We start from the raw sequence: 12,348 nt of genomic DNA on the forward strand, positions 1-12,348 counted from the left end.
TACACCTCTTCCCTAGCTCCATTAGTAATATCGTCCCTCACATTCACTTGCACATCATTTCTGATATACAGGCATACCCCTCCCCCTTTTTTACCCTCCCTATCTCTACGATATAGGGAATACCGATCAATGGTTGCCAGCTAATCATGAGAGCTGTCAAACCAAGTCTCTGAAATTCCCACAAAATTGAAATCCTCCTCGTACATCAGCATCTCCAGTTCTCCCATCTTGTTAGCCAGACTTCTAGCATTAGTGTACAAGCCTCGTAGTTTTGTCCTAATATCTCCTTGTTCGTTGTTATGAGGCTGCAATTTGAATTTACAACTTACTACCTTGGGTTTAGGTATTTTAGTCTCCCTACTGCTAATGCCCCCAATACTACCCCCTGAACCTTTTTCCACGCTGGCTATCTCTACATCTGCCCCCCCCCCCATCACCTAGTTTAAAAGCCCCTCTAACTTTTTGGCCATCTTCTCTCCCAGCAGAGATACACCCTCCCCATTTAGGTGCAGTCCATCCCTGCTAAAGAGCCAGTAACCGACTGAGAAGTTGGCTACAGTGTTATTACTTATAAATATGAATAGACAGTTACATTAGAGAATACATCCAGCTATTTTTTATAAACAATCTACAGATTTGGCTAGAACTAGCTCCTGAGGAAGTCTAGTCCACATTTTCACAGCTCTTATTGTGAAGAACGCTTTCCGTGTGCGGCAGGTTAAACTTATTTTTCCCCCAGCATAAAAATCAGGAGTTTTGGGGATTTTAAAGGTGCAAACGTACAATAAAAAAACTAGAAAAAAATATACAGATTTATTTGAAAAACATTAAAAACATTTGAAGACATAAAGAACATGTCCGATATGATCATACATTGACAGGTGCAGACTGATTAGATCTCTACATATTTCGCCAAACCATTGGCTTCTTCAGGAGAATTGTTATCAGGCCCTGCACATACTGTATGATCACTAAAGAATCAAAAAATAGAAAAGATTTTTTAGGAAACACTACAATTTTTTTACAGCAACAATATAAAATGTAAAAATACATCAAAAAATTAAATTCCTGGATTAGGCAGAGAGATCCGACAGGAAACCTGGGTCAATGAATTACCTGTGTGTTCAATAAGTAAATCTAAAAGTATTGCAAAGGCTCCAGAGACATAGGGGTGAACCAATTTGGATCAATTGGTGGACCATAGATAGAAATATGTATATGAATAGATGCCAGTTAATGATCCATCTATGAGGAAGGTAACTTCCGGTCGTGGGCATGCGCCCTGGCTCTAATGGGTGTCCACGCCTCCATACGCTGCCAATTTGACGCCATTGAAGGCGGAGGGGGGTATAAAGGGATGCCTAGTCACAAACAGCATTCATGTTCCAGCATAGGAGGGGGAGAGGATACCTTGTAGGCAATATTCATCTCGGTTTATTCCTTGGTTCATAGGGACATTTACATTGATGTGGCTATTTGTTGTAGATTCCAAAGGCGGCTTTCAGTGAATTGGAGCTTTACTGTTTATACGCCCCTTTTTTCCTTCCCCTACCCTTGGAAGTTTCCGCCATTCACCTGAGATGGATTTATAAACTGAGAGTCTGGTAATTATACTATCTGGAATTTGTCACAAAAGGTGCCAGCCTTAGGTAGGTATCTCTGCCGTATTGTTTTTAATAGCTTGATCTTTATCCTAGTGATATTGATTATCCATTGATCCCCATAGATCAGTGATTTTTTAGATTTTTGGCACCGGGGACTGGCATTGTGGATGAAAATTGTGCCAAGGCCCGAGTGGGGGGGGGGGGGTTTGGGTGACGATGCGTTTTTTTGCGGCCAATTTGTCAGAAAAAGGCTGGTGTTAGCACTTCAATCATCACAACGCTATGGTTAATATGGTGTCAGGATGATTGAAGCGCATTATTTTTATTATTATATTGTAATATAAAATTAAATAGTTCAACTCACTATAATGCAGAATCTGCCACCAGATGCAGGTTGTCACTTGCCACCAGATGCAGCTTGCCATGATGCCTATCACCAGATTGCCACATCGCCTGCCACCAGATGCAGATTGCCACATGCCACCAGATGCAGATTGCCACAGTCACATGCCACCAGATGCAGATTGCCACATGCCACCAGATGCAGATTGCCACAGTCACATGCCACCAGATGCAGATTGCCACATGCCACCAGATGCAGATTGCCACAGTCACATGCCACCAGATGCAGATTGCCACAGTCACTTGCCACCAGATGCAGATTGCCACATGCCACCAGATGCAGATTGCCACAGTCACTTGCCATATGCCACCAGATGCAGATTGCCACAGCCACATGCCACCAGATGCAGATTGCACGTGCCACTGTCTCCTGCCTCCTAGACGCAAATTGTCACTAAGCACAGAGGCAGTGCAGTGGAGTGGTGGGTTCCAGAGAGAGAACAGCGGTGATGCGGGGTGGGCGGTGAGAGATGATGTCATCTCTCTGCTCCTCCGCTTCACCTCCAACAGTGCTGTGTGGGGGCGGAACAGCAGTGATGCGGGCGGGCGGGCGGTGGGAGATGATGTCATCTCTCTGCTCGCCTGCTTCACCCTCAACAGTGTAGCAGCGGGGCTGTGTGGACGGAAGTGCGGTGTTGGCGGTGATCTCTCTGCTTACCCACCGCCGCCGCAGCACCTCAGAATGTGGAGACTTCGCGGCCCACCTGTAAACAGGCTACGGCCCGGTAGTGGGCCGCGGCCCGGGGGTTAGAGACCCCTGCCATAGATGGATCATTAACTGGCATCTATTCATATACATATCTCTCTCTATGGTACCACCAATTGATCATAAAGCTTTAACCTCCCTCAAAAATAACCATCAATTAATTATAAAACCCGTCGATAAGGGGGGTAATATTGTGGTGATGAATATAGAAAAATATAAAGCTATGGTTATGGATCTTCTGCTGAACCGCCAATGGTATAGACCCATACCTCTAGCTCAGGTAAAATATGCCCAAACAAAATATCAAATTTTGATCTCTCGAGCCTTTGTTGAATGTCTGATTGACAAAAAAACTTGTGAATTTTTAACAGTAAAAATTCCCAGATTGCCTACTTTGTATGCTTTACAAAAGATATATAAAAATGCTAAATCCCCCCTGGGACGTCCAATTGTATCTAGGAATGTCTACTTAACAGAGCCAGCTAGTAAGCTAATAGATGATTATCTACATCCTCATGTAAGGGCCCTGAGTTCATATATTCAGGATACAGTAGATCTCCTCAGATCTTTGGATGGAATTTGTGTTCCGGAGAGAGTATGGCTAGTGGCTCTCGATGTTGAGGTCCTCTACAACTCAATTCCCCATGACTTGGGGGTTCGAGTTGTGATGGGATTTATTTCTGGACGGGGGCCCTAGGGCCAGTCCATACAATATACAAACAAGATATTTGTGGGGCACACCCTAAAAGATGCATTAAAGATGGTGCAGCCATAAGACCATACAATAGAAGAAAATATTACAGCGCACACATGCAAAAAAGACATTTACCTCCAGCAAGGCTAATTTAAAACACCTAAACATTTTCAAAAAACATTATCAAAAATATGGGGATTTGATCACAATATATTGCTATATGGTACTAAGCCCACTTACTGCGTCAAAGTACCCCATGATCAGTGGGTCCTACACTGTCCATAGACTGGGAGATCCTGCATCTCTAAACCATGAGAGCAATACACTCTTCTAAATGGGAGAATCATGAGGTCTCCACCCATGACACAAGTGGACACTAATGAGAGGCACTTGATGAGGGAGTGGGGTGCTCCTCACCCAAAGGGATTTGGTCAGAATCCATACAATATACAAACAAGATATTTGGGGGGCACACCCTAAAAGATGCATTAAAGATGGTGCAGCCATAAGACCATACAGCAGAGCAAAATATTACAGCGCACACATGCAAAAAAGACATTTACCTCCAGCAAGGCTAATTTAAAACACCTAAACATTTTCAAAAAACATTATCAAAAATAAGGGGATTTGGTCACACCATATTGCTATATGGTGCTAAGCCCACTTACTGCATCAAAGTACCCCATGATCAGTGGGTCCTACACTGTCCATAGACTGGAAGATCCTGCATCTCTAAACCATGAGAGCAATACACTCTTCTAAATGGGAGAATCATGAGGTCTCCACCCATGATACAAGTGGACACTAATGAGAGGTACTTGATGAGGGAGTGGGGTGCTCCTCACCCAAAGGGATTTGGTCAGAATCCATACAATATACAAACAAGATATTTGGGGGGGGCACACCCGCTGGGACGTCCAATTGTATCTAGGAATGGCTGCTTAACAAAGCCAGCTAGTAAGCTAATAGATGATTATCTACATCCTCATGTATGGGCCCTGAGTTCATATATTCAGGATACAGTAGATCTCCTCAGATCTTTGGATGGAACTTGTGTTCCGGAGAGAGTATGGCTAGTGGCTCTCGATGTTGAGGCCCTCTACAACTCAATTCCCCATGACTTGGGGGTTCGAGTTGTGATGGAATTTATTTCTGGACGGGGGCCCTAGGGCCAGTCCATACAATAGCTTTGTTTTGGAGTTGCCTTTCGTCCTGACTAACAATATCTTTATTTTTGATCGCTCCCACTACCTCTAGGTGCAGGGTGTTGAGATGGGGACCAAATGTGCCCCATTGTATGCCAAACTGTACCTGGGGAGCGTGAAATTTTCTCCACTTATGAATTTCAGGAGTTTTTCAAGAAGGTGCTTATTTGGCGCAGATTTATAGACGATAAAAACATCCCTGTTAAACTGAAGACCAACCACTATAATCTAAAGTTCACCATGACTTGTGACCAAAAAACTCTTAATTTTTTGGATATTACTGTCTATATTAACACTGATGGAACCATGGGCTCTTCTCTGTTTAGAAAACCATCAGCTGGAAACACGATCCTACATGCCACAAACTCTCATCCACAAGCTTTAGTCCAGAGTATACCGTACAGTCAACATCTGAGACTAAAAAGAAATTGAAGTCGCAGTGAGGACTTTGAGCATGAAGCTAGGGCTCTACAGTCTAGTCTGATTGACAGAGGCTACAGTTGATCTTGGTTAAAAAAAAGCTTACCATGGAGCAAAATTAAAAGACAGAGACAATTTAATCCATTCAAAGATATCTAAAAAGGATGATCAAAAGGTTTGTTTAATAACACGTGATATGAGGGAACATAAAAAAGTTTGCCAAATCATTTAAAAGTATTGGCACCTTCTGGCCACAGATGAGGTGATAGCTTAGTATGTGAACCCATACCCCCAAATTACCTATAGGAGGGCTAAGTCTCTGAAGGACCAATTGGTCCACAGTCACTTGACCTCTAGAGGAGCAGGACAATCTCAAAAGGGCACAGCCCCATGCGGGAGATGCAATGTCTGCAGATTCATGATGAATTCAGTGGAGCTTGTTCACCCAAATGGCATTATTTATTAACCATATTTTTATGCAAACTGCCAGTCGGTAGGAGTGGTCTATTGTGAATGCGGTGCGTTTTATGTAGGAAAGACCAAAAGGCCTTTTCTTGATCATACATCACGGGACACAGAGTATTCATTACATAGTGGGTTAGATAGGCACCATCGGTGATTGGACACTGGTTAACTCCAATTAAGGAGAATTCCTCCCCTATATAACCCCTCCCATATGGGGAGGACATCAGTTTTTTCACCAGTGTCTAAGGTGGTTGGTCACGTAAAACATGTGCTGTGAAGAAAGCTCCAGTTTGGTCCCTGCGGGGGCTTAAAGGGCTATGCTGACCGGATCCATATCTCGGGCCGATATTTTGACTCCCAAGATGGTATGGTATCCGGGCCTCGTCATCCGAAGAAGCAAGGTTTTGCCTGTAAGTCTCTCATTGGAGGACTGGGCTCTGAGAAAACCAGGCTTGGTGTACTATTAAAAGAGTGGCACGAAAGTTTCTGGCAGAGTCTTTTACAGGTCCAGGTAAAGAGGTTTCTCTGAGTAGGAACCCAAAAAACCCTGAAGGTTGGCACAACGCTACCTGCCGTGATGGGTGAAGGCTGGAAACTGTCTGTTCTCAGCAGTTCCTGCAGTGGGGACAGGTAAGAGAAGTTAATCCTATATATATATTTATATTACAAGTGGATTTTCTTCAATGAGATGTCTTATCTGATTTCCACCACTAGAGGGAGTAATGAGCAAACTTATGTGCTTTTCAGACACACTCAGTGATTAGCTGGTGTCCAATCATTCCCTTCCTCCACTGCAGGGGTGCAGACGCCAGGTGGCTAATTTAAAAGCCCAGAGCGTTCAGAGCTCTGTAAACAGATGGACACAGAGTCTGGGCAGTGAGCATCTTAAAGTGGTCGGATCCAGGCTAACCTAAGACACCTACTCGGCATCAGGTTTGTGCAGTATTAAGTATATATGTATATTGTGAGACTTTTAGCACAACAGTGATTGCATATGTACTAGTACCTCTGCTTTGTAGCTTGGGACTATGTCTCCTCGTAAGAGGGTCTCGGCGGGAGGTAACAAAGGCACAAGAAAGTCACCACCTGTGTCTAGGGGTCCTAAAAATGCCTGCAGATTACCATCCTCCCCTGCAAGACTGGAGCCAGCCTTACAGCATGAGTCAGTGCCCCTGTCAGGTTTTGCAGCCTCTCCTAAATGTTACAGCCCCAGCGTATGTCACAGAGGATTGCCTTAGGGCTACATTGGAGGGTTTTGAGGGAAGAATTATGAATTTTGTTTCAGCTTCCTTAAAAGATAGCAGAAAAAGGGATAGATCCCCTCCCTCTGCTGCACTTTCTCTTTCAGATGATTCTTCTGACAATGAGGAGAGATCCCTATCCAGAGATAGGGATCAAGAGCAGTCTGAGGATTCAGAGGAAGAGGGGAGAGCTTCTTCCTCTCAGGCACTCAAGAAGCAGGTCCAGTATTATACTGAACTAGTGTGTTCCACATTTAAAATGCCCTCTGCTGAGGCCGCTACATCCTCTGTTTCTGCCCTGGGGGTCAGAAGGATCCCACAGACTGCGTTTTCCTTTCCAATTCATCCTTTAATGTATAAATTGTTGTATGAGCACTGGGGACATCCTGATGAACTGTTTACTCCTCCTAAAAGGTTTTCTATGCTTTATCCTTTGGAGGAAAGCTTCACCAAGAAGTGGGAGGTCCCATCTGTGGATGCGGCTGTCTCTTGTGTGAATAAAAACATGACCTGTCCCTTGGACAATGCTCAGGTGTTTAAAGATCCAACTGATAAAAAGCTGGAAACTTTATTTAAAGCCTCCTTCTCCATGGCTGGCGCTGTAGTCCAACCTACAGTCGCAACTGTGGGTTTGTGTTAATTCCTCAAGGAACAGGTTAAGCAGATGCTTGGCCTCCTTCCCAGTGAGGAAGTGGAGAACTATGCAGACCTTCCACTGGTGCTGTGTTTTATGATGATGCCATTCTGGATTCTGCCCAGCTAGCATCTCGTTTGTCTCTCCTGTTGGTACACATGCGCAGGTCCCTTTGGCTTAAAAGTTGGGCAGCAGAGCTTTCATGCAAAAGATATTTAGCTGACTTCCCATTCAAAGGGGAACGCCTATTTGGGGATGACCTAGACAATTTTATCCCAAAAAAATACAGGTGGTAAATCTACACTCCTACCAGTTAAGAGGAGTAAACGTCCACCATTCAAACGGTCTCTTTCCCCTTCCCCTGGAACATCAGGCTCTAAGTAGTGGCGACGGCCTTCCCAATCTACTTTCAGAGGAAAGGCCCAGGTTCACACCCAAGGGCAGAAAAAGGCTTGGGGGACGAAAGCCTGCCAAGCAGAGCCCCAAAACATCCCTGTGAAGGGGCGCCCCCACTCGGCCGAGTGGGGGGAAGGCTCCTACAGTTTTCAGGAGCCTGGGGGGAAGAGGTTCAAAACAAGTGGGTGGTCTCTTCAGTATCTCTAGGTTACAAAATAGAGTTCCTAGAGCTTCCACCAGCTCGTTTCCTAAGCTCAAGAGTTCCCAAGGATCCAGTAAAGCGAGAACCGCTACTACTGGCCTTAGATCGCTTACTATCACAGGGCGTACGGCCACATCACCCTGAAAGCGCCCAATCTCGTCTGATCTCAGAGGCTAAGCAGGGTCGGGCCTGGTTAGTACCTGGATGGGAGACCGCCTGGGAATACCAGGTGCCGTAGGCTAGAGTGATAGTAGAAATGAACCCAAAAGATCAGGGTTCAGGGTTCTACTCAAATCTCTTAACCGTTCCAAAGCCAAATGGAGATGTCAAACCCATTCTAGATCTAAAGGATCTGAATCAGTTTCTACACATTCGATCCTTCCGAATGCAGTCAATTCGGTCGGTGGTCTCCACCCTGCAGGGTGGAGAATTTATGGCATCAATAGATATCAAGGATGCATATCTTCATGTGCCAATTTTTTCCCGCTCACCAAAGATATCTAAGGTTCGCGGTAGACCAGCGCCATTTCCAGTTTGTGGCCCTTCCTTTCGGTCTCGCTACAGCTCCTCGAATTTTTACAAAAATTCTAGAACCTCTCTTAGCAAATCTAAGAGCTCAGGGCATAACTGTGGTAGCTTATCTAGACGATTTGCTACCCATAGAGCAATTGGTGGCACACCTGAACCGCGCTGTCTTCAAGACCGTAACCTTCAACAAGGTTGGAGTATCTAGGCATGATCATAGACACCGCTCAAGGCAGGGTGTTTCTACCAGAGCCAAAGGTCAAGGCCGTAAGAGCTCTAGTCCGCTTAGTATTAAGCAAAAAGAGTCCATCCATTCGGCTATGTATGAGACTGTTAGGAAAGATGGTTGCCAATTTCGAGGCTGTTCCATTTGCCCAGTTTCACTCAAGGCCCCTGCAGAGAAGCATTCTCGCAGCTTGGAACAAAAGGACTCATGCCTTGGATCTTCTGATGTGCCTATCCCCAAGGATACGCAAAAGCCTCAATTGGTGGTTACGAACCAAAAATCTTTTGAAAGGCAAAGCCTTTCTTCCACTACAATGGAAGATCGTAACCACAGATGCCAGCCTGACAGGCTGGGGAGCATTTCTGGAAGAAACATGCACGCAGGGAAGATGGTCTGCAACCGAGAGACGCTTGCCCATCTAGAAATTCGGGCAATTTACTTGGCCCTCATGGACTGGTCTTACAGGCTACAGGGTCATCCTATTCAGATACAATCCCACAATGCCACGGCTGTGGCTTGCATCAATCACCAAGGAGGCACCAGAAGTCTGGATGCCCAAAGAAAGGTGAATCGCATTCCTGCATGAGTAGAAAGCCATGTTCCCTGCCTGTCTGCAGTATTCATCCCAGGAGTGGAAAATTGGCAAGCGGATTTCTTAAGCCGCCGGCAATTATGCCCAGGAGAATGGTCCCTACACCCCGACATATTCCAGACCATATGTCAAAGGTGGGGAACACCAGATGTGGATCTATTCGCGTCCAGATTCAACAGGAAGCTGGACAAATTTGTGTCCAGAACAAGGGATGTACTTCTCAGGGGTCAGATGCTCTGACAATCCCATGGGATCAGTACAATCTAATGTATGCTTTCCCTCCGAACCCACTTCTTCTGCGGTTCCTGGTAAGGGTCAAAAGGGAAGCAAAGTCGGTCCTTTTAGTAGCCCCGGCTTGGCCCAGACGACCTTGGTATGCAGAGATCGTAAAGATGGCAGTGGGCAGGCCTTGGGTCCTCCCATTCTGGCCAGATCTGCTCACACAGGGTCCGATTTGCCACCCTGCTTTACGAAGTCTAAATTTGACGGCTTGGCTGCTGAGACCCACATTTTAAAAGACCGTGGGCTCTCGGAGTCAGTCCTTTCCACTCTGGTCAATGCCAGAAAGCCGCCCCCCAGGCTTATTTACTACAAATCTGGAAGGCATATGTTTCCTGGTGTGAACCCAGGGGATGGCATCCTAGAAGGTATATGATTAGCAGAATCTTGACCTTACTTCAGTCAGGCCTAGAAATGAGATTGGCTTTGAGCACTATCAAAGTCCAAATTTCGGCTTTGTCTGTATTTTTTTTCAGAAGCCAATTGCTTCACATTCCCTTATCCAGGCCTTTATTCAGGGGGCACTGCGGTTGAATCCACCAGTCAAACCTCCAGTATGCCCATGGGATTTGAATTTGGTGTTGTCGGCTTTACAGGGACAACCCTTTGAGCCACTACACCTGGCACCTTTAGCGCTTTTGACTAAAAAATTAGTCTTCTTGATAGCCATATCCTCTGCTAGGAGAGTATCAGAATTGCCAGCTTTTTCTTGTAAAGAGCCATATTTAATTATTCACAAGGACAGGATTGTTATGCGTCCTAATCGTTCCTTCTTACCTAAGGTGGTTTCAGGATTCCATTTGAATCAAGATGTAATCCTACCATCCTATTTTTTCCAGATCCGCAGTCCGCGGAGGAAGAATCTTTGCACACTCTTGATGTGGTTAGAGCAGTCAGTGTCTATCTGCAGGCAACCGCTCAGATACAGAAAACTGATTGTTTGTTTATTCTGCCGGATGGCCATAAGAAAGGCCAAGCAGCGTCAAAATCCACTCTTTCTAGATGGATTAGACAGGTTATTTTTCAGGCTTATGATATAAAGAGGAAGACTCCTTCTTTTCATGTGAAAGCGCACTCAACTAGGGCTGTTAGTGCTTCTTGGGCAGTGCATCACCAGGCCTCCATAGCTCAGATCTGTAAGGCTGCGACTTGGTCTTCAGTCCATACATTCACCAGATTCTATCAGGTGGATGTAAGAGGGCAAGAGGATACCGCCTTCGGGCGCAGTGTACTGCAGGCTGCAGTTTAGTTCCTCTGGTCCGTTTGCGGTCTATTTTCTGATCTGTGTCTCCCTCCCCTCAAATGAGCATTGCTTTGGGACATCCCACTATGTAATGAATACTCTGTGTCCCGTGATGTATGATCAAGAAAATACGATTTTTAAATACAGCTTACCTGTAAAATCATTTTCTTGAGAGTACATCACGGGACACAGAGCTCCCGCCCTTCTATGGGTTTTACGTGGTTACCTATTGCTTTGCTACAAAACTGAGGTCCTCCCCGTATGGGAGGGGTTATATAGGGGAGGAATTCTCCTTAATTGGGGTTAACCAGTGTCCAATCACCGATGGTGCCTATCTAACCCACTATGTAATGAATACTCTGTGTCTCGTGATGTACTCTCAAGAAAAGGATTTTACAAGTAAGCTGTATTTAAAAATCCTATTTTTTTCATTGAATAAGGGACGATGTGTCGCTTGTTTCGAAGAAAAAAATGGAGACACCAATAAGTAGGCATATGGGACTCTACCACTCCTTTCAAGTATCAAAGATTAAATTTTTTGCTCTTGAGCATGTGCCCACACATGAAAGTGGGGGAAATGTGGACAAAATCCTCCAACGTGACACCAAATGGATTAATTCCCTGGCTGCCACCATCCATCCGGGTTTGAATGAATCCATCAGCTTTAAGCCTTTTCTATAGGTTAAGCGTAGCCATTATCTATGAGATTAACTTCTCGTTAATCGATTTTGTTGGATTTTTTTAAAATTACAGGTGTATTTGTAGTTGATATGTAACCTGGATTGGCAGAGTTAGATTGAGCACTATGCCTGTTTGGGTCATACCTCTATATGTTGGTCATTGTTTATAATAAGGTCAACTTTAATAGGCTTAAGAGTTGCTTATGTATAAATTTACCTAGGATGTTTCTAATTTTCGAGATATTTTTACACACAGTTGTTTAGTTGCCAAATTTAACATTGGGGGATAGAACCTGGATTAGGTGACCATACGGACGCCCAGGGCGTCATCTTTTTTGTTAGTCCCTTTCGTGGACTACACTAGGTGTCACTACTTGCCATTTGCTTGTTCCTCGATTTCCCTTAACCCTCTGGGACCCTACTATCAAAGCGCGGGGTGTTTAGCCATAGGGTTAAGGTCTTTGAGCCTTCCCGTGGCTATTGTTCTCATCTTGGAGCCGGATATCCCCCCTTTGCGTGGGACGTCGGACGTCAATTGGCACCGTCGTTCATGGCTTATCTGTAGGTACAGTGAATATCTCCTAAACTTGCACTGTTTAGGAGATATTCATATTTGTATTGTAGCAGCTGGTGCTGTCACCGGTGCAAGTGCACTGTGCTCTAAATGAAGGGTGCACTCGTCCATTGAGAGTACTGTGCATGGCTCGTGGCTCCGATGTGCATGGGCTGGAGTGACGTCATTGCGGCCCCTCTATTCAAACGGACGGAGCACGTGATCCTGGAAGAAAGATTGGGTGAAGATGAAAGCCCTGTCAGTGGTAACAGCTCTCTGGA

At 45.1% G+C, this 12,348-nt stretch overlaps 1 pseudogene; it reads left to right on the plus strand.

Annotated features, from left to right (window-relative positions):
- Nucleotides 1-8,091: 8,091 nt before the first annotated feature.
- Nucleotides 8,092-8,210, plus strand: LOC141109155 (5S ribosomal RNA; annotated as a pseudogene).
- Nucleotides 8,211-12,348: the final 4,138 nt, after the last annotated feature.

The sequence above is a fragment of the Aquarana catesbeiana genome, linkage group LG09, assembly GCF_042186555.1.
Source record: "Aquarana catesbeiana isolate 2022-GZ linkage group LG09, ASM4218655v1, whole genome shotgun sequence".
NCBI classification, from domain to species: Eukaryota; Metazoa; Chordata; class Amphibia; order Anura; family Ranidae; genus Aquarana; species Aquarana catesbeiana.